At 46.5% G+C, this 18,459-nt stretch overlaps 1 long non-coding RNA gene across 1 annotated transcript; it reads left to right on the top strand.

Moving 5' to 3' along the window:
• The first annotated feature begins 5,556 nt into the window (after positions 1-5,556).
• LOC116867968 lies at positions 5,557-17,810 on the top strand. The gene is made up of 4 exons (XR_004382703.1): positions 5,557-5,584; positions 7,422-7,424; positions 8,651-8,773; positions 17,530-17,810. It is a non-coding gene; the product is annotated as an uncharacterized LOC116867968 (long non-coding RNA).
• Positions 17,811-18,459: the final 649 nt, after the last annotated feature.

The raw sequence follows: 18,459 nt of genomic DNA, 5'->3' as shown, positions 1-18,459 counted from the left end.
TTCCCCTTCCCTGGCTGCCTCCTGGGATCTTAACCGAGGAGCTAGTGCCCCACCTACTTGGCATCTCAGCTCTGCCCCTTTCTCTCCAAGCACCCAAGACACCCCAAGGAATTCTCTGCAGTACCGAGCCCAGGACTTGGCTCAGAGAGTCCTAGTTCTTACTACTTATGACATCCTGTCCTCAAAGGTCATCAAAAACTGACAGGACCCTCCTCTGAGAGTTGAAGAGAATGGGCTGTCTCCATATTGCTTAAGATGTGGGTATTGTTCTTTAAAAAAATTTTTTTTTTATAAACATACAATGTATTATTAGCCCCAGCGGTACAGGTCTGTGAATCGCCAGGTTTACACACTTCACAGCACTCACCATAACACATACCTTTCCCGATGTCCATAACCCAACCACCCTCACCCTCCCCCTTCCCCCTGGCAACCCTCAGTTTGTTTTGTGAGATTAAGAGTCTCTTATGGTTTGTCTGTGGGTATTGCTCATTTGTGCACAGTCTCATTCCACAAGCATCTACAGAATTCTTCCCCCTGTTGTTCCTACTGCTGACAGCCAATTACTGGACACTGGTTATTCAGCATCATAGTGCAGAGATGAAGGCATCCTTTCTCCACTGAGGTCTCTCTGGGGATTAAGACAGATTAACAACCAAATAACAGTGGGGTCCAAGGTGTTGTTAGGCACACATGGGGTGCAGTTCAAACCCACAGTTGGGTCATGAAACCTTCCCCAAGGAGAAGTTGGGCTAATGAAAGGATTACATTTACCTTTCTTTATCTTCTGAGGAGATCCACAAGAAGGAAATATGGATATTTAACAAAATCTGTAGGTTCTCTGCAAAAAATATCTTTCCCCTGCTTTTCCATTCCCACTGAGGTGGCCCAGGTCCATGACCCAACCCTTGTCTTCCACTTCCCTCTGTGTCCTGCACAGGCTGCCAGGGCAACCTTGAGCACACAGCCTTGTTCCTCTGGAGACTGCCTTGGCTTCCTAGTGCCTTCAGCAGCATGGACTTCCTTTCTGTTCCCTACAAGAACTACATTTGGTACCACAGGGTCTTGGCCACCACCAGGCTTCAGTCTAGATGTGACTTCTTCAGGAGAACCCTCCCTGGAGTCAGACTGAGGGCTCACCACCACTGCACTCCCTTCTTCTGTGACATCAGTCCTAACACATGTCCATCAGCATGTGTGAAATTCCCAGGGTCTGTTTCCTGTGCCAGATTGGAAACTCTATGAAAACAATGGCAGTGACTGTCCCAATCACCACCACAGTTGCAGTTGGTAGAGCGAGGATGCACGAATGGTGTTTCATGGATGGTAATTGCCTGGGTACTTGTTCCAAGACCATTCTCAGCATTTGGAGGTTTCTATCCAGGGCGTACTCAGACTCCTCTATATCAGATTTTATAGTAAAAACTAAAAGAAACACAAATAGCCTGAAACTCAGCCCAAGACCCAGAGGCTTACAGGTTACTCGAGGAGACAGATATGAACATGGGCTCCGAGTTTGGGTGCCTGTGCGCCACCTTCCCTCAAACCCTGTATTCCAAGAGGCCATCAGCTTCCATCAGCTTCCATCAGGACGTGTCTCTAGTCACATCCCTCATTCAGCACCACTTCCCACTGCACTTTCTCTAAAGCTTCGGAGTTAAGGTCCTAGGGGCTAACGTGGGACATTCACTCTGGCTTGGGTGTGAGGCAGAGCATTGCATGCATTTTTACAATCCACCCAGGCAGGAGCTCCATTTGAAAAAAAAGACATTGAGGATTGGAGAGATGAACTAACTTGTCCCCTGTCACACAGCTGGGGGGTGGGGGATGCTGAGATAGATTGAGGGCTCTGGGAGCCTGTGATCAAGCCTCATTACAGAGAGCAGAGTCACTCCAGCTGGCTTAGAAAGGATTTACTTCTGTTGTTGAATGGACAGCACACTTATGAGGGTTCTGGAGAATATAATGACAGATGAGCTTCCAGGAGCAGCTCCTACGACAGGAAGCTGCCCAGCAAGCTGTCTGTCAAGTGGGGAGCCTTGGTTCCAGTGCTGCTTGGGGTGCCTCATGACCTGCCTTCCTCCCACTCAACTCACTTGCAAAAGCACTCTCCAAAAGAGGACTCCCTTTTTTGGGTGGGTATCATTGACATATAACATGATATTAGTTTCAGACATTCAGCTATAATTTGATGTTTGTGTTGGAGTGTTCCTGATCAGCACAGACTAAGTTACAGCAGAACCCCTGCTGCAAGGGTGTCCGAGAAGGATAGTTTTTAGCTTTGAGCCTCTGTGGAGCAAAAAGACGTATTAACTGGAGCTGGAGAGGATGTTGGGCAAGCCAAGTCAGAGAATCAGCTTCAAATTCAAACATCAAAGTCCAAACATTAAATTGTAATTAGTGTGTGTGTGTATGTGTGTGTTATATATATATACAAGATATATAATATCTTATATATTATATTCTATAAGGTATGTATATCCTAGTATGGAATTATATAAAATATGTTCTAGCATATATAGATTACATGTAGTGTAGGATATTTACATGCGTAATCTTCTCCTTCCATACAGAAGGACCCAGGAGAGAGAGAAGCACATGTCAATGCCCATCCAGCATGTGCTACCATATTTCATCTTGTCCAAAGATCTTTTCAGCCCACTAACCTTCTCATTGCTGTGGACGCTGCCGATTGTCTCCCCAGTAGATACCTGGTAATACCTGCCACAGGGTCGTGCCCTTTTCCTGACCAGGAGAAGCCAATTTATACTGGAGGACCTCCTCCTGCTAAAGATAGATTCCCCACCTCATTGTGGCCCAGAAGACCTCATCAGCAGTGTGTCAGGTGAAGCTTCCAGCAAAGCAGTTATTTTCCTGATGAAAAGGGACAGACTGAACTGGAATTTTCCTTAGAGAGTTGTCCTTTTTCCTCTCTTCCTTCCTGCCTGGAAGTGTGAGCAGATTACATAGGTGGTGGACCCATCCAGGGAGCGTGGGGCCCAATGCCACACCTAAAAACCAGAGGAGGGGGGTGCCTGGGTGGCCCATGTGGTTGAGCATCTGACTCTTGGTTTCTGCTCAGGTCATGATCCCAGGGTCATTGGATTGAGCCCCACATCAGGTTCCACACTCGCCGAGGAGTCTACTTGAGATTCTTTCTCTCCCTCTGTCCCTCCCCCTCTAAAATAAATAAATAGATCTTTAAAAACAAAAAGGAATCAGATGGGGAAACAGGAAGGAGCCTGTGGCCTGACTGTATAGTATTGGTGTCTTACCAACCTCGCTTGCCTGCTTCCAGACTTACTGATGTGCCAAAGTGTCTTCCCTAGGGTCAGTCCTTGGACACCCTGCCCATGGTTGCTGGAATGTTAGGGATAGATGAGCAGTTAGATGTGACCTGCTTTCAGTCACATTCCACCTGTAATAAATTTAATGGCTTCAAACAATCATCATTCTGTTTATTCTTGATCATGTGGGCCAGAGATTCTGATGAGGTTAGTCTGTGTCCTGTGATATTGGCCAGGATAAGTGGTTAGGCTGGACTTAGTGGGTACCTGGGATGGGTTGGAAGGTCTTAGTGGGCTTCAATCCCAGGTCAGGCACCTGGTCCTCCACCACGTGGCTGCTCTTTCTTGCTGGTTAGCTTGGGCTTCCTCGCAGCATGGTGGTCTCAGGAAAGTGAGGTTTCTCAAAGAGTCAAAGGTAGAAACTGGAAACGTTTTAGGTTCAGGCTTGGAAGTTACATGATCTTATTTCTACCATATTGTCTTGGTCAAGAAAGCTCACAGGGCCCACCCAGATTCAAGGGAAGGAGAAAGGGACTCTTTCATAACAGGGGCACAACAGGGTCACATTGCAAAGAAGCCTGTGGAGTAGCAGTCCTATCTGTTCCCGTCTTGGGAAACAAATACCCCACACAACCTTTCACTTCCCTACTGGGCCACTTTATGCTACAAAGTGCCTCATTTAATAATTTTTACATGGGAGAAAAAATTAATATTTATGGGATTCCTACCACATGTTGAGTACTGTGTGAATCACTTTCACATAGAATTTCTCACTTACTGTGACTTATATTTCAAAATGATTTTCCCTAGACCTAATCTCTGGGTTTGTTTGAACCATCTGTTGATGGAAAGTGAGTTGCTGGTCAGTTCCTAAAGCAGGATGCATGATGATTCCCTGACAGAGGGGACTTGTCTTGCTGTCTTCCATACGCAGGGATAACCCTAAACTTCTTTTCTTTATCCCTGGGGATCACAGTACACTGACTTTTGTTCCTAAAAGAGTTCTTTCACAATCTTGTTCATTCGGCTCCCGGGGTGGGGAGGCCTGTCCCTTTAGAGGTTCTTTCATTACTGAGAAGAAATCATCTTTGGGCCTCTGGGTACCCAATTAAAATTTGTAGAGACGGAAAGCACTGGAGGGGCAGCTCTGTGGAGACTCCCACCTGTTCAGTTGTAAGACCCCCTCCCGGAGCGAGGCAGAGAATACATGCTGGGGTGGCAGCCCGTGACGTCAATAGGAGAACCGATGACAGACACACCCAGAGGCTTGAGGGTGTTGGTGCTGAACAACAGCCCCCTTGGGACTATCTTATTTTATCCCATTTGAAACTCTTGACTGTGATTCAAGAGTCAAGAACAAAACAATACGCTGCTTGTGCACCACAGAGCAACTCAGCTGCAGTAAAAACAGCAGATGCCGGAACATTCCATATGCCAAAGAATCACCCAAAGTCAGGGGGACATCGTGACATCAGGGGAGTTGAGTTCACCAGAGTCAAAGGGGAAAGTTCTAGAACCTTCTAGCATCTCAGTAGGACTTCAGGGAGGTCATGGAAAAGCTGGAAGCAGTCCCGGATTTTCAACAGGCACAACTTGGTAAAAAACGCCTTTTACTGCATATTGAAGATACTTTCAGAGCCATCCAGTTATTTCAAACTATTATTAGCCAAATGAGGAAACAGAGCCCCCAAAACGAGGTGACTGGGAGAGGGTTGGTGCACTGGCCTGTGCCTGAGCTGCACCTGGATCCAGTTCTCTTGATCTCCAGTCCAGCCCTCTTTCTAGATCATCCCTGACATTTCTGTCTGACCAGATCCATCCCCTGAAATGGGGAAATAGGAAAATCCCACTTGCTCATGGCAGGGAGTGTAGGGCGGGGTATGGCAGGTGATGGAAGGGACTGCTCATGATCAGGGGCCTCCCCTGAGGCAGCCTCCAGATGAAAGCCATGTGTGTCGGGGGTCTCTAACACCACCCTCACTGAGGCGCAGAGGAAAGAAGGAAGATGTTCTGCCAGAAACACCTGTGCAGAGCCTGTGCCCCACCTCCCACGCTCCACGCTCTGTGCTTGGTCCTCCCACCCCACACTCCAGCCTCCCAGCTCCGGGAGCCTCACTCAACCCATTGTGCTCCATACTCTGTCCTCCTTCCTTCATCTCCATGCGCTCCATGCTTGGGTGGAGTAGGTGACTGTAGCAGTTGGACCCCCAGAGACACGGGACCCCTTGTTCTCAGAATCTGACACCCCAGCAAATGGAGATGGAAAGCTGAAGAGTCTCATGGACTCTGAGGTTCCGGTAGGACTCATCTGCATGAATCATGGAGCAACACAGGAAAGAGAAGGCGAGGGGCCAGTCCTTGGGCACAAGCAGTGCAGACAGGGTAGTTGTGGACCTGAAATCACGTGGGGTCTTATTTGAGTGTCAGGGCATCTGTGAGTAAATGGATCTGGGTGAATATTTTTAAATGCGCGGCTGAGAGCAGAATTCCCCTTAGTCTTGTCTTTGTTTGGGGTTGTGGATTACCAGAAGATGAAGAGAAAAAAGCTAAAGCTCGGTCCTCTGCATTGAGAACAGGCAGGCGTGTCAGGCTCACAGTCAGGCGAGTGAGGGAGGGAGAATCCAAGGCCCAGGATGGAGTGTGAGTGTCAGAACTAGCCAGATGGCTTTTTAAATGAAGAAGTTCCAGTATTTTAAGATGCTGGGGAACCTGTGACAGGATTCCCCTCTAGCTCCTAGATATTCAGTCAGATCTGTGCTGTACCCATCAGCCTCAAGGCTTGGGGGGTGGCAGGAGTCAGGTAGATAGAAAGGAAAGGGATGCAGTCCCACTCTGGCCAGCCCAAGCGAGAGGGAGAGAGCCTGCCGGACAGCAAGATACCCCTTTAACCACATGGATTCACTGGACACAGACAAAACCCAGAGTGTAAGCCCCTAGGGATTACCTGCTCCTGGAGGAGCTCACAGTCCGGGGAGGGAGGACCAAGTCAATGCTAGTTCCACCCTAAGACTCAGGGCCCTGGAGACATACTGTTACTGTTTAGAAGCCTGGCACAGCTTATTGGTAGGTGAGTCCAGAGGTCCACACCTGTCCTTAACCAGCATGGGACCTTAACCAGAAGAAGTCCTGGCTTGACAGATTCATTGTACCAGGAGGTGGGAATTCTGAATCAACTCTGCCCTGAAAAGAGTCTCATGTGGGCATACCTGTCCCACTCTTCCCTCAGTCTCTGTCCCTCCCTCCCTCTTTTTGTCACTCACTCTCTCCCTGCCCTCTCCCCAACTATGTAATTCTTCCTGCAAATAGTTTCTGAAATCCTACCTTGTCTTCAAAGCCCTCTGTGTCATACTCCCCCACATCACACACATACTCATACACACATTCACACACATACACCACACAGATCACCTTCACACACTCTCACACACAAACATGCACACTCACTCACATGCACACACCACATGCACCAACCTCACACGTGAAAATGCCATCTCTCCACCATGAAGCAGATATGAAAGGAAAAGGGTTTTCTTGTTCATTCTTTCTACTTGTTTTCTGATTTTGGAAGAAGCCATCACTTCTCAACCTTAAGGTTTTCCAGCCCATACTCCAGACAGAAGGGTCCTGTCACAAGAATGTCTGGTGGGCGTGGGGCAGTGGGCATGAGGGGCCAGACCTAGAACCCACATCCGCCAAGCCTGGAATGAGGACAAACGGTGGTAAAGGAATCACAGCTGTGTGGTCCAAACGTGTGGTCGGAGGCCAGCTCTGGCCCAAGGTCATGAGGGAGAGAAATGGGAAGTTCACGACCTCTGCAAAGCTAGTGGCTAAGGCCAGAGTCTCGGGATGACCTCAGGGGGGTCAGTGAGATCTAGATTAAAGATTAACGGGGTGGCAAGGCTGCAGGAAGCAGGCACAACCCTGGGGCCCCAACCACATGGCAGGGGAAGGGGCACTTGCTTGTGGCTTTGTGGGAAGAACCTGGGGCTGCTGGCTTCAAGGGTGGTGGACATGTGACCCACATTCTTACCAAGAGCGGCTGAGCTAGGCCGGTGCAGAGTCAGTCGCCATCTCAGTGACCTGGGTCTTCTGTGGAGGTTGGGGTGAAGCCCAAGCAGGAGAGGCCTGGTATAGAAGGTGGAATGTAAAGGCTGTGCCTCACCCCCAGGACAGAATAACCCCAAAACACAGAGACTTTGCCCCAGGGGTCCCTTGTCCCGAGGGAAGCACTTTGTGCCCTTCAAAGCCTCTGCCTGAGTGCGCTGTGAAGGTGGGGGCAGGCAGAAGAAAGGGAAAGGTAGAGGAAAAGTGAGATACGGGAGGGAGCACCCCTTTGACCTTGAGCAAGCCCCCTTTCTCCTTTGGAAAACAAAAGCATCACAGGAGACCTAGCTCAGCCACCCCTCACTCAGGACCCTAGAGTGAGCTTTAGTAACAAATGAAGTGGGGTACGTTCCTGGGTTCACCTCTGTTGCTCTGGTCTGGGAGACACAATGGACCCCAGAGCTGTGCAGGCCCACGTGGTACCCCGGGGCATTTGGGAAGACAAAGGGCAAGAGGCAGATGTTTCCAAGGCAGGACTGGGCTGTGTCAAGCTCAGAGTGAGTCCCTCCCGGGCTGGTGGGGCTGGTAAGAAGGAGCAGAGCTGAATCTCCGCCTCCATGAGGGAACACAGAAAAATATCTCCCCGCCCCCTGCCCCCCGCCCTGGCCTCCACTCTGCCCTGAAAACTCACATTTCAGGAAAAAATACTTTGGGACCACATTGGGGGAGGGAAGAGATCAGAGGAATGTGAATGTGAACGGGAGTCCCCACCCACCTCTCGGTTTGCAGGATTTCTGGGGCCCCTTTGCACTCCGCCAACTCCTGCCCTGGCTGGGGAAGCACTCAGGGCTCTATCAGTAACCTGACACATACAAATGGGCTCTTTGCATTGCCTTACCCATGTGTGTATTTTATAAGACATTTTCCGGGAGACTCCTGGCCATACCACTTTTCTATCAAGCTGAACCCCCCTCACCCCCGCCCTCACTGGAGGGCACCAATGTGAAATCAGTGCAATGGTGATCAAGGCATGAAGTCGCTCTTCTTTATGGAATATTTCATTTGGGGAGTGAGGAGGATTTTGTTACATCTGCTTAAATGAAAACGTTCCTCATCACCCAATGCGGGGCGTTTACCAGATGTGCTAATCTGTCTTATATGTCATCCTTCGGCTAAACTGTCCAAGGCCGTCCACGCTCGTCCCAGAGAGCGGGGCTTCATGCCGCAAATAATCAGGAGTGCGCATAGAGGTGAGTCTGCAGATGACCAAGCACACCACCACTTTTCCCCGTCTCATGAGTATCTGTCCTGGCTTTCAGGGAAGAAAAGGCTCGTAGGTTTAAGAACTTCTAACAAAACACCAGAAGGATGGAAAAGGTGTTAACAGAAAACTGAACTCCAAGTCTGGACTCAGACGGCCAAGACGCGGTCTGTTCCCTAAGGTGAGTCAATGCCTGGGCAGAAAAGTCATTCTCCACGCCTCCCTCTTTCTGGGAAGGGCGTGTGCAAACACACCTGCCCAAACCCTCCTTTTGCTAATCTGAGTTTGAATTCCACTTAGATGACCTGGGCACCAAAATGAAAGGGATACCTTCGAGAGATTCCAGAACCTTGCGGGTTGTCAGAGCTGCTGATATATTTTTCTTCGAAGTGCCCAGTAACCCCTGGTGGGTAAGTAGATATGCACTCTGATAGGCACGCATGTGCAGGATGGAGGTTTTCTCTCCAGCTAGAGTGCTTGCACCGACCCCAGATCCCAGCCTCACTCATTCCTTTACTAGGGGCTGGGAATACCCAGGGGAAAAAAAAAAAAAAAAAAAAAGAAACACTCATCCTCCAGGAGCGTGGTTTGAAGCAATGCTTTGCAAACTTTAACAGGTACCCAAGTCCTCATTGAAATTAAGACTCCAATTCAGTCATCCTAGGGTAGGGTCTGACACTGAATTTCTGGCAAGCTGCCAGGTGATGCTGACGCTGGCTCTGGGGCCACACTTTGAGGAGTGACAGTTACCATGGTGGTTCTAAAGGGTGTTTCCCAAGAATTAGCTGTAGAGAAGAGGGGCAAGGGGCGGGCCAGGGAACATTCTCGTAGGCCAGCCTGCACAGAGGTACAGGCCTTCTGTGGCTGAGCATCACCGCTCCACCGGCCCCGCTGGTCTCCACAAGGGAGGCCAAGAACTTGGCTGCAAGGGGGCATCTTCCTGTCCTGGTTGATTTTAAGCCTTCCACCTTCCTGGAGAGAAAAGCCTCAGAAGCAGAAAATGATTTGCAGTCTGATAAATTCAAGACAGCAGCTGGAACTTTGTTTTCCCACCAGGATGGTGACAAGGCCATGAAGACATCCCCATAGCTCTTTCCTGAGGATAAGAAGGAGCAGGGAGTGAGGGGCAGGTGAGGGGAGGAGGGGGAGGCCAGTGTCAGCAGGTTCATTTGTGTTTGGCTTAATAAATGGGGTCTTAAAGGAGGGAGGGTGGTTCCCGTGTGTATTTGGTCCCTGTAGGCTTCCATCTCTGACATTTTCCACTCACAATATCCCAACGGCCGAGCCTGAGAGTGATGCCAGGAGCTACGGAAATAACCAGGGAGAGTCCACGAGAAGCTGAAATTGTCTTGATTTTATTTTTAAAATGTGTGCACTTTTGTCCTATTAAGTAGTATATGTTTGTTTTAATATAATAAATGGCTCAATGCAGAGTAAAATAAATCCCCCTGCTACCCACGGTTACATCCCAGTGACAATGCAGAGAACAGGCACGGACAGATTTTGAGAACACATCGTTTTCTGAAGAAGTGGTGTTTTCACGGAGGGGGCCTTTTACAGGAAGAGCTAAGTCTATCTTCTCTGCCAGCAGTGCACAGGGTGAGGGCAGGGTGCCAGGGGACATCCTGTGACCGGAGGTTGTGCCTGGCAACTCTCTTCACACTGAGGCCCCGACAGGCTGGGGTCCCAGGGTCCCACCCCCGAAAGGAAGTAGGTGTAGCAGGTAAGGGAGGCCACCGGTGGGTACTGGGGCCTGCGCTCAGATCCTGAGGCTTGGGTGCTAGAAAGTACTCAGTTTCTTGGGAACTGAGCAGCACAGTAAACTCTTTGACCATCTGGAAGCTTCTTGTCCTCAGAATATGTCCCCTCTACCTAGTCTTGGAGCCAAAGTTGGTGGACCTGAGTCTGCTAGGCTTGTGAGGGGGTGGAGGAGCTGGGAAGGGTTGGGGGGAGCTGCTGGGGAGGTGGTGAGGTCAACTATTTGCTCAGAAGACACACCTAACTCAAGCTGCGTATTGTACAAAAGTGCACGCTTGCTCAGAACTCAGAAGGACCGGGGAGGAAGTGTGGGTGTCTTAGCGTCAATCTGTAAGAAAACCACATTTAGAAGGCAGTCTCTTGGGGGAGGAGTCAAGATGGCGGAGAAGTAGCAGCTGAGACTACTTCAGGTAGCAGGAGATCAGCTAGATAGCTTATCTAAAGATTGCAAACACCTACAAATCCAACGGGAGATCAAAGAGAAGAAGAACAGCAATTCTAGAAACAGAAAATCAACCACTTTCTGAAAGGTAGGACTGGCGGAGAAGTGAATCCAAAGCGACGGGAAGATAGACCCCGGGGGAGGGGCCGGCTCCCGGCAAGCAGCGGAGCAACGGAGCACAAAATCAGGACTTTTAAAAGTCTGTTCCGCTGAGGGACATCGCTCCAGAGGCTTAACCGGGGTGAAGCGCACACGGGGTCAGCGTGGCCTCAGGTCCCGCAGGGTCACAGAAGGATCGGGGGTGTCTGAGTGTCGCAGAGCTTACAGGTGTTAGAACGGGGAAGCCGGCTACAGAGACAGAGCCGAGGAGTGAGCTCACAGCTCGGGCTTACCTTGAACCGGTCGCGGGCTCAGTCAGCTCGGAGCGCGGCCGGAGGCCAGGGTGACGGGAGCAATTGGGCGCTGTTCGCTGAGGGCGCACTGAGGAGTGGGGCCCCAGACTCTCGGCTCCTCCAGGCCGGAGACTGGGAGGCTGCCATCTTCATTCCCGTCCTCCGGACTCTACGGAAAGCGCTCAGGGACCAAAAGCTCCCGAAAGCAAACCCGAGCGGACTACTCAGCCTGGCCCCTGGTAAGGGCGGTGCAACTCCGCCTGGGGCAAAGACACTTGAGAATCACTACAACAGGGCCCTCCCCCAGAAGATCAACAAGAAACCCAGCCAGGACCAAGTTCACCTACCAAGGAGTGCAGTTTCAATACCAAGGAGAGCAGCGGAATTCCAGAGGAGGAGAAAGCAAAGCACGGAACTCATGGCTTTCTCCCCATGATTCTTTAGCCTTGCAGTTAATTTAATTTTTTTTCTTTTTCAATTTTTTTTCTCTTCTTCTGCTAAATTTTTTTAACTTTTACCCTTTTCTTTTTTAACGTTTTTTAACTAGTTTATCTAATATATATATATATATATTTTTCCGTTTTATATTTTTTCATTATTGGTTTTCTTTTTTTATTTGTTTCTTTTTTCTTTTTTCTTTTTTTCTTTCTGAACCTCTTTATATCCCCTTTCCTCGCCCCTCACGATTTGGGATCTCTTCTGATTTGACTAAAGCATATTTTCCTGGGGTTGTTGCCACCCTTTTAGTATTTTACTTGTTCCTTCATATACTCTTATCTGGACAAAATGACAAGGCTGAAAAATTCACCACAAAAAAAAAGAACAAGAGGCAGTACCAAAGGCTAGGGACATAATCAATACAGACATTGGTAATATGTCAGATCTAGAGTTCAGAATGACGATTCTCAAGGTTCTAGCCGGGCTCGAAAAAGGCATGGAAGATATTAGAGAAACCCTCTCGGGAGATATAAAAGCCCTTTCTGGAGAAATAAAAGAACTAAAATCTAATCAAGTTGAAATCAAAAAAGCTATTAATGAGGTGCAATCAAAAATGGAGGCTCTCACTGCTAGGATAAATGAGGCAGAAGAAAGAATTAGTGATATAGAAGACCAAATGACAGAGAATAAAGAAGCTGAGCAAAAGAGGGACAAACAGCTACTGGACCACGAGGGCAGAATTCGAGAGATAAGTGACACCTTAAGACGAAACAACATTAGAATAATTGGGATTCCAGAAGAAGAAGAAAGAGAGAGGGGAGCAGAAGGTATATTGGAGAGAATTATTGGAGAGAATTTCCCCAATATGGCAAAGGGAACAAGCATCAAAATACAGGAGGTTCAGAGAACCCCCCTCAAAATCAATAAGAATAGGTCCATACCCTGTCACCTAATAGTCAAATTTACAAGTCTTAATAACAAAGAGAAAATCCTGAAAGCATCCCGGGAAAAGAAGTCTGTAACATACAATGGTAAAAATATTAGATTGGCAGCAGACTTATCCACAGAGACCTGGCAGGCCAGAAAGAGCTGGCATGATATATTCAGAGTAGTAAACGAGAAAAACATGCAGCCAAGAATACTATATCCAGCTAGGCTATCATTGAAAATAGAAGGAGAGATTAAAAGCTTCCAGGACAAACAAAAACTGAAAGAATTTGCAAACACCAAACCAGCTCTACAGGAAATATTGAAAGGGGTCCTCTAAGCAAAGAGAGACCCTAAAACTAGTAGATCAGAAAGGAACAGAAACAATATACAGTAACAATCACCTTACAGGCAATACAATGGCACTAAATTCATATCTCTCAATAGTTACCCTGAATGTTAATGGGCTAAATGCCCCAATCAAAAGACACAGGGTATCAGAATGGATAAAAAAGCAAAACCCATCTATATGTTGCCTACAAGAAACTCATTTGAAACCCGAAGACACCTTCAGATTTAAAGTGAGGGGGTGGAAAAAAATTTACCATGCTAATGGACATCAGAAGAAAGCAGGAGTGGCAATCCTTATATCAGATCAATTAGATTTTAAGCCAAAGACTATAATAAGAGATGAGGAAGGACACTATATCATACTCAAAGGATCTGTCCAACAAGAAGATCTAACTATTGTAAATATCTATGCCCCTAATGTGGGAGCAGCCACCTATATAAACCAATTAATAACAAAATCAAAGAAACACATCAACAATCATACAATAATAGTAGGGGACTTTAACACTCCCTCACTGAAATGGACAGATCATCCAAGCAAAAGATCAACAAGGAAATAAAGGCCTTAAATGACACACTGGACCAGATGAATATCACAGATATATTCAGAACATTTCATCCCAAAGCAACAGAATACACATTCTTTTCTAGTGCCCATGGAACATTCTCCAGAATAGATCACATCCTCGGTCCTAAATCAGGTCTCAACCGTTATCAAAAGATTGGGATCATTCCCTGCATATTTTCAGACCACAATGCTCTGAAGCTAGAACTCAATCACAAGAGGAAATTTGGAAAGAACCCAAATACATGGAGACTAAACAGCATCCTTCTAAAGAATGAATGGGTCAACCAGAAAATTAAAGAAGAATTGAAAAAGTTCATGGAAACAAATGATAATGAAAACACAACGGTTCAAAATCTGTGGGACACAACAAAGGCAGTCCTGAGAGGAAAATATATAGTGGTACAAGCCTTTCTAAAGAAACAAGAAAGGTCTAAATTACACAACCTAACCCTACACCTAAAGGAGCTGGAAAAAGAACAAGAAAGAAACCCTAAACCCAGTAAGAGAAGAGAAATCATAAAGATCAGAGCAGAAATCGATGAAATAGAAACCAAAAAAACAATAGAACAAATCAACAAAACTAGGAGCTGGTTCTTTGAAAGAATTAATAAGATTGATAAACCCCTGGCCAGACTTATCAAAAAGAAAAGAGAAAGGACCCAAATAAATAAAACCATGAATGAAAGAGGAGAGATCACAACTAACACCAAAGAAATACAGACAATCATAAGAACATATTATGAGCAACTCTATGCCAACAAATTTGACAATCTGGAAGAAATGGATGCATTCCTAGAGACATATAAACTACCACAACTGAACCAGGAAGAAATAGAAAGCCTGAACAGACCCATAACCAGTAAGGAGATAGAAACAGTCATCAAAAATCTCCAAATAAACAAAAGCCCAGGGCCAGACGGCTTCCCAGGGGAATTCTACCAAACATTTAAGGAAGAACTAATTCCTATTCTCCTGAAACTGTTCCAAAAAGTAGAAATGGAAGGAAAACTTCCAAACTCATTTTATGAGGCCAGCATCACCTTGATCCCAAAACCAGACAAGGATCCCATCAAAAAAGAGAACTACAGACCAGTATCCTTGATGAACACAGATGCAAAAATTCTCACCAAAATACTAGCCAATAGGATTCAACAGTACATTAAAAGGATTATTCACCACGACCAAGTGGGATTTATTCCAGGGCTGCAAGGTTGGTTCAACATCCGCAAATCAATCAATGTGATACAACACATTAATAAAAGAAAGAACAAGAACCATATGATACTCTCCATAGATGCTGAAAAAGCATTTGACAAAGTACAGCATCCCTTCCTGATCAAAACTCTTCAAAGTGTAGGGATAGAGGGCACATACCTCAATATTATCAAAGCCATCTATGAAAAACCCATCGCAAATATCATTCTCAATGGAGAAAAACTGAAAGCATTTCCGCTAAGGTCAGGAACACGGCAGGGATGTCCGTTATCATCACTGCTATTCAACATAGTACTAGAAGTCCTAGCCTCAGCAATCAGACAACAAAAAGAAATTAAAGGCATCCAAATCGGCAGAGAAGAAGTCAAACTATCACTCTTCGCAGATGATATGATACTATATGTGGAAAACCCAAAAGACTCCACTCCAAAACTGCTAGAACTGGTACAGGAATTCAGTAAAATGTCAGGATATAAAATCAATGCACAGAAATCAGTTGCATTTCTCTACACCAACAACAAGACAGAAGAAAGAGAAATTAAGGAGTCAATCCCATTTACAATTGCACCCAAAACTATAAGATACCTAGGAATAAACCTAACGAAAGAGACTAAGAATCTATACACAGAAAACTATAAAGTACTCATGAAAGAAATTGAGGAAGACACAAAGAAATGGAAAAATGTTCCATGCTCCTGGATTGGAAGAATAAATATTGTGAAAATGTCTATGCTACCTAAAGCAATTTACACATTTAATGCAATCCCTATCAAAATCCCATCCATTTTTTTCAAAGAAATGGAACAAATAATCCTAAAATTTATATGGAACCAGAAAAGACTGCGAATAGCCAACGGAATATTGAAAAAGAAAGCCAAAGTTGGTGGCATCACAATTCCGGACTTCAAGCTCTACTACAAAGCTGTCATCATCAAGACAGCATGGTACTGGCACAAAAACAGACACATAGATCAATGGAACAGAATAGAGAGCCCAGAAATAGACCCTCAACTCTATGGTCAACTAATCTTCGACAAAGCAGGAAAGAATGTCCAATGGAAAAAAGACAGCCTCTTCAATAAATGGTGTTGGGAAAATTGGACAGCCACATGCAGAAAAATGAAATTGGATCATTTCCTTACACCACACACGAAAATAGACTCAAAATGGATGAAGGACCTCAATGTGAGAAAGGAATCCATCCAAATCCTTGAGGAGAGCACAGGCAGAAACCTCTTCGACCTCAGCCGCAGCAACATCTTCCTAGGAACATCGCCAAAGGCAAGGGAAGCAAGGGCAAAAATGAACTATTGGGATTTTATCAAAATCAAAAGCTTTTGCACAGCAAAGGAAACAGTTAACAAAACCAAAAGACAACTGACAGAATGGGAGAAGATATTTGCAAACGACATATCAGATAAAGGGCTAGTGTCCAGAATCTATAAAGAACTTAGCAAACTCAACACCCAAAGAACAAATAATCCCATCAAGAAATGGGCAGAAGACATGAACAGACATTTCTGCAAAGAAGACATCCAGATGGCCAACAGACACATGAAAAAGTGCTCCATATCACTCGGCATCAGGGAAATACAAATCAAAACCACAGTGAGATACCACCTCACACCAGTCAGAATGGCTAAAATTAACAAGTCAGGAAATGACAGATGCTGGCGAGGATGCGGAGAAAGGGGAACCCTCCTACACTGTTGGTGGGAATGCAAGCTGGTGCAACCACTCTGGAAAACAGCATGGAGGTTCCTCAAAATGTTGAAAATAGAACTACCCTATGACCCAGCAATTGCACTGCTGGGTATTTACCCTAAAGATACAAATGTAGTGATCCGAAGGGGCACATGCACCTGAATGTTTATAGCAGCAGTGTCTACAATAGCTAAACTATGGAAAGAACCTAGATGTCCATCAACAGACGAATAGATAAAGAAGATGTGGTATATATACACAATGGAATACTATGAAGCCATCAAAAGAAATGAAATCTTGTCATTTGCGACGACGTGGATGGAACTAGAGGGTATCATGCTTAGCGAAATAAGTCAATCGGAGAAAGACAACTATCATATGATCTCCCTGATATGAGGGAGAGGAGATGCAACATGGGGGTTAAGGGGGTAGGAGAAGAGTAAATGAAGCAAGATGGGATTGGGAGGGAGATAAACCATAAGTGACTCTTAATCTCACAAAACAAACTGAGGGTTGCTGGGGGGAAGGGGGTTGGGAGGGGGGTGGGGTTATTATGGACATTGGGGAGGTTATGTGCTATGGTGAGTGCGGTGAAGTGTGTAAACCTAGCGATTCACAGATCTGTACCCCTGGGGAAAAAAATATATGTTTATAAAAAATAAAATTAAAAAAAAGAAAAAGAAGGCAGTCTCTTTTGCAAAGCAATCTTGGATCTTCTGGTGACAGGTCCCTCTGCCTCCTCAAGTCCTCCACTGATCTGGTTCTGGAGGGACACGGTATTGTTGATGCACCTGTTTCCAGAAGGATCATCCATTTCCTAAATCCTCATAAATATCTAACACCTAAGATACAGAAGCTGACTTGGAAAACACTATTTTTTTTTTCAAGCAGAATTATACCTAAAGCTCCTCTGGAAGGAGCTGGGAAGAACTCCCTGATGGTGCAGAGCTAGGGAACATCCTTCATGTCACAGAGTCAGGGATAGCTGCAGCCTCACTGTCCCCACCAGGAAAATGGGCACAGAGGTATGCCCTCCTCTCCAACTGAGGGGTCATGGAGGCTTCTGGGAGCAGGGGCCCAGTTCAGGGCACACAGCAGGGATGGGTAAGTTGGGTTCACTCAGAGGCATCTCTACTCCACAGTGGGCTCCCAGCCTGGAGACAAAGGCGCTGGAATCATGCTGAACCTGCTCAGGAAACCCAGGCTCCAGGCTGGCCTTGGTTTGGGTGGAGACCAGCCTTCAGGAGCTGCCCAAAATACTGAGAGCCGTGCTTTGGAAAGACATAGATTTCAACAATACGCCCTCCTCTCACTGACCCTCTCACCCTCTGGCTCAAAGAGAGGCTTTCTGTCACTAAAAAGGCATGTTCATTTATAACAGATGGGGTGTTTGGACTTTCTGGTAATGGATTTATAGATTTCATCCCAGTCCTATGTCTCTGAATTCCTGGCCCCTTGGGGTTATCCACCTTCCTTCCTGGGAGAGGCCTGAAGCTCCCTGGGACCCCACGTCTGAACCAACAGTAGGAAAGTGTTTAACACCGCAGTTCCTGACCTTGGTGATGTTCAATAGAGCATAAGGGGCAGAAAAGTGTTTGATCAAAACTTGTCCCCTTGCTATGTAGTTCAAGTTGATGAAACATAGTTTCTGAACCTAAAAACAAAAATCAAAGGGACAAAGTAATTGACCACAAGTTCGTATTTTCCCAGCTCATGACTACCCAGGAAGGCACATTTTCCTCCTGTTCTCACACTTTGGAGTGCATCAGAGTCCACCGCAGAACCTCTTAAAACCCCCATCCTCGGAGTTTCTGATCCAGGAGAGGGAGAGCCTGCCTGTCTAGCTGAGTCCCAGGTGATGTGAGGCTCCAGGGACCACACTTTGAGAACCATGGCTCTCCAGCAAGAACACCACTGGCCTCTTGACCCTTTGTCTTGCAGGATCATCTCTTACTTTGGTCTTTCCAAGGCCACGTTTCCCCCGTGCACCTGGGGCAGCCCAGGACTGGCCTCTGTTGGCGCAGCCCTGTGATGTCTGCAAGCCAAAGTCCTACAACAGGAAGTGGAGTCTT

The sequence above is a fragment of the Lontra canadensis genome, unplaced genomic scaffold (genome assembly GCF_010015895.1).
Source record: "Lontra canadensis isolate GAN:19392208 unplaced genomic scaffold, GSC_riverotter_1.0 scaffold13, whole genome shotgun sequence".
Classification (NCBI taxonomy): Eukaryota; Metazoa; Chordata; class Mammalia; order Carnivora; family Mustelidae; genus Lontra; species Lontra canadensis.
Note: the sequence above shows the minus strand (reverse complement) of the source record. Positions and strands in the feature narration are given on the sequence as shown.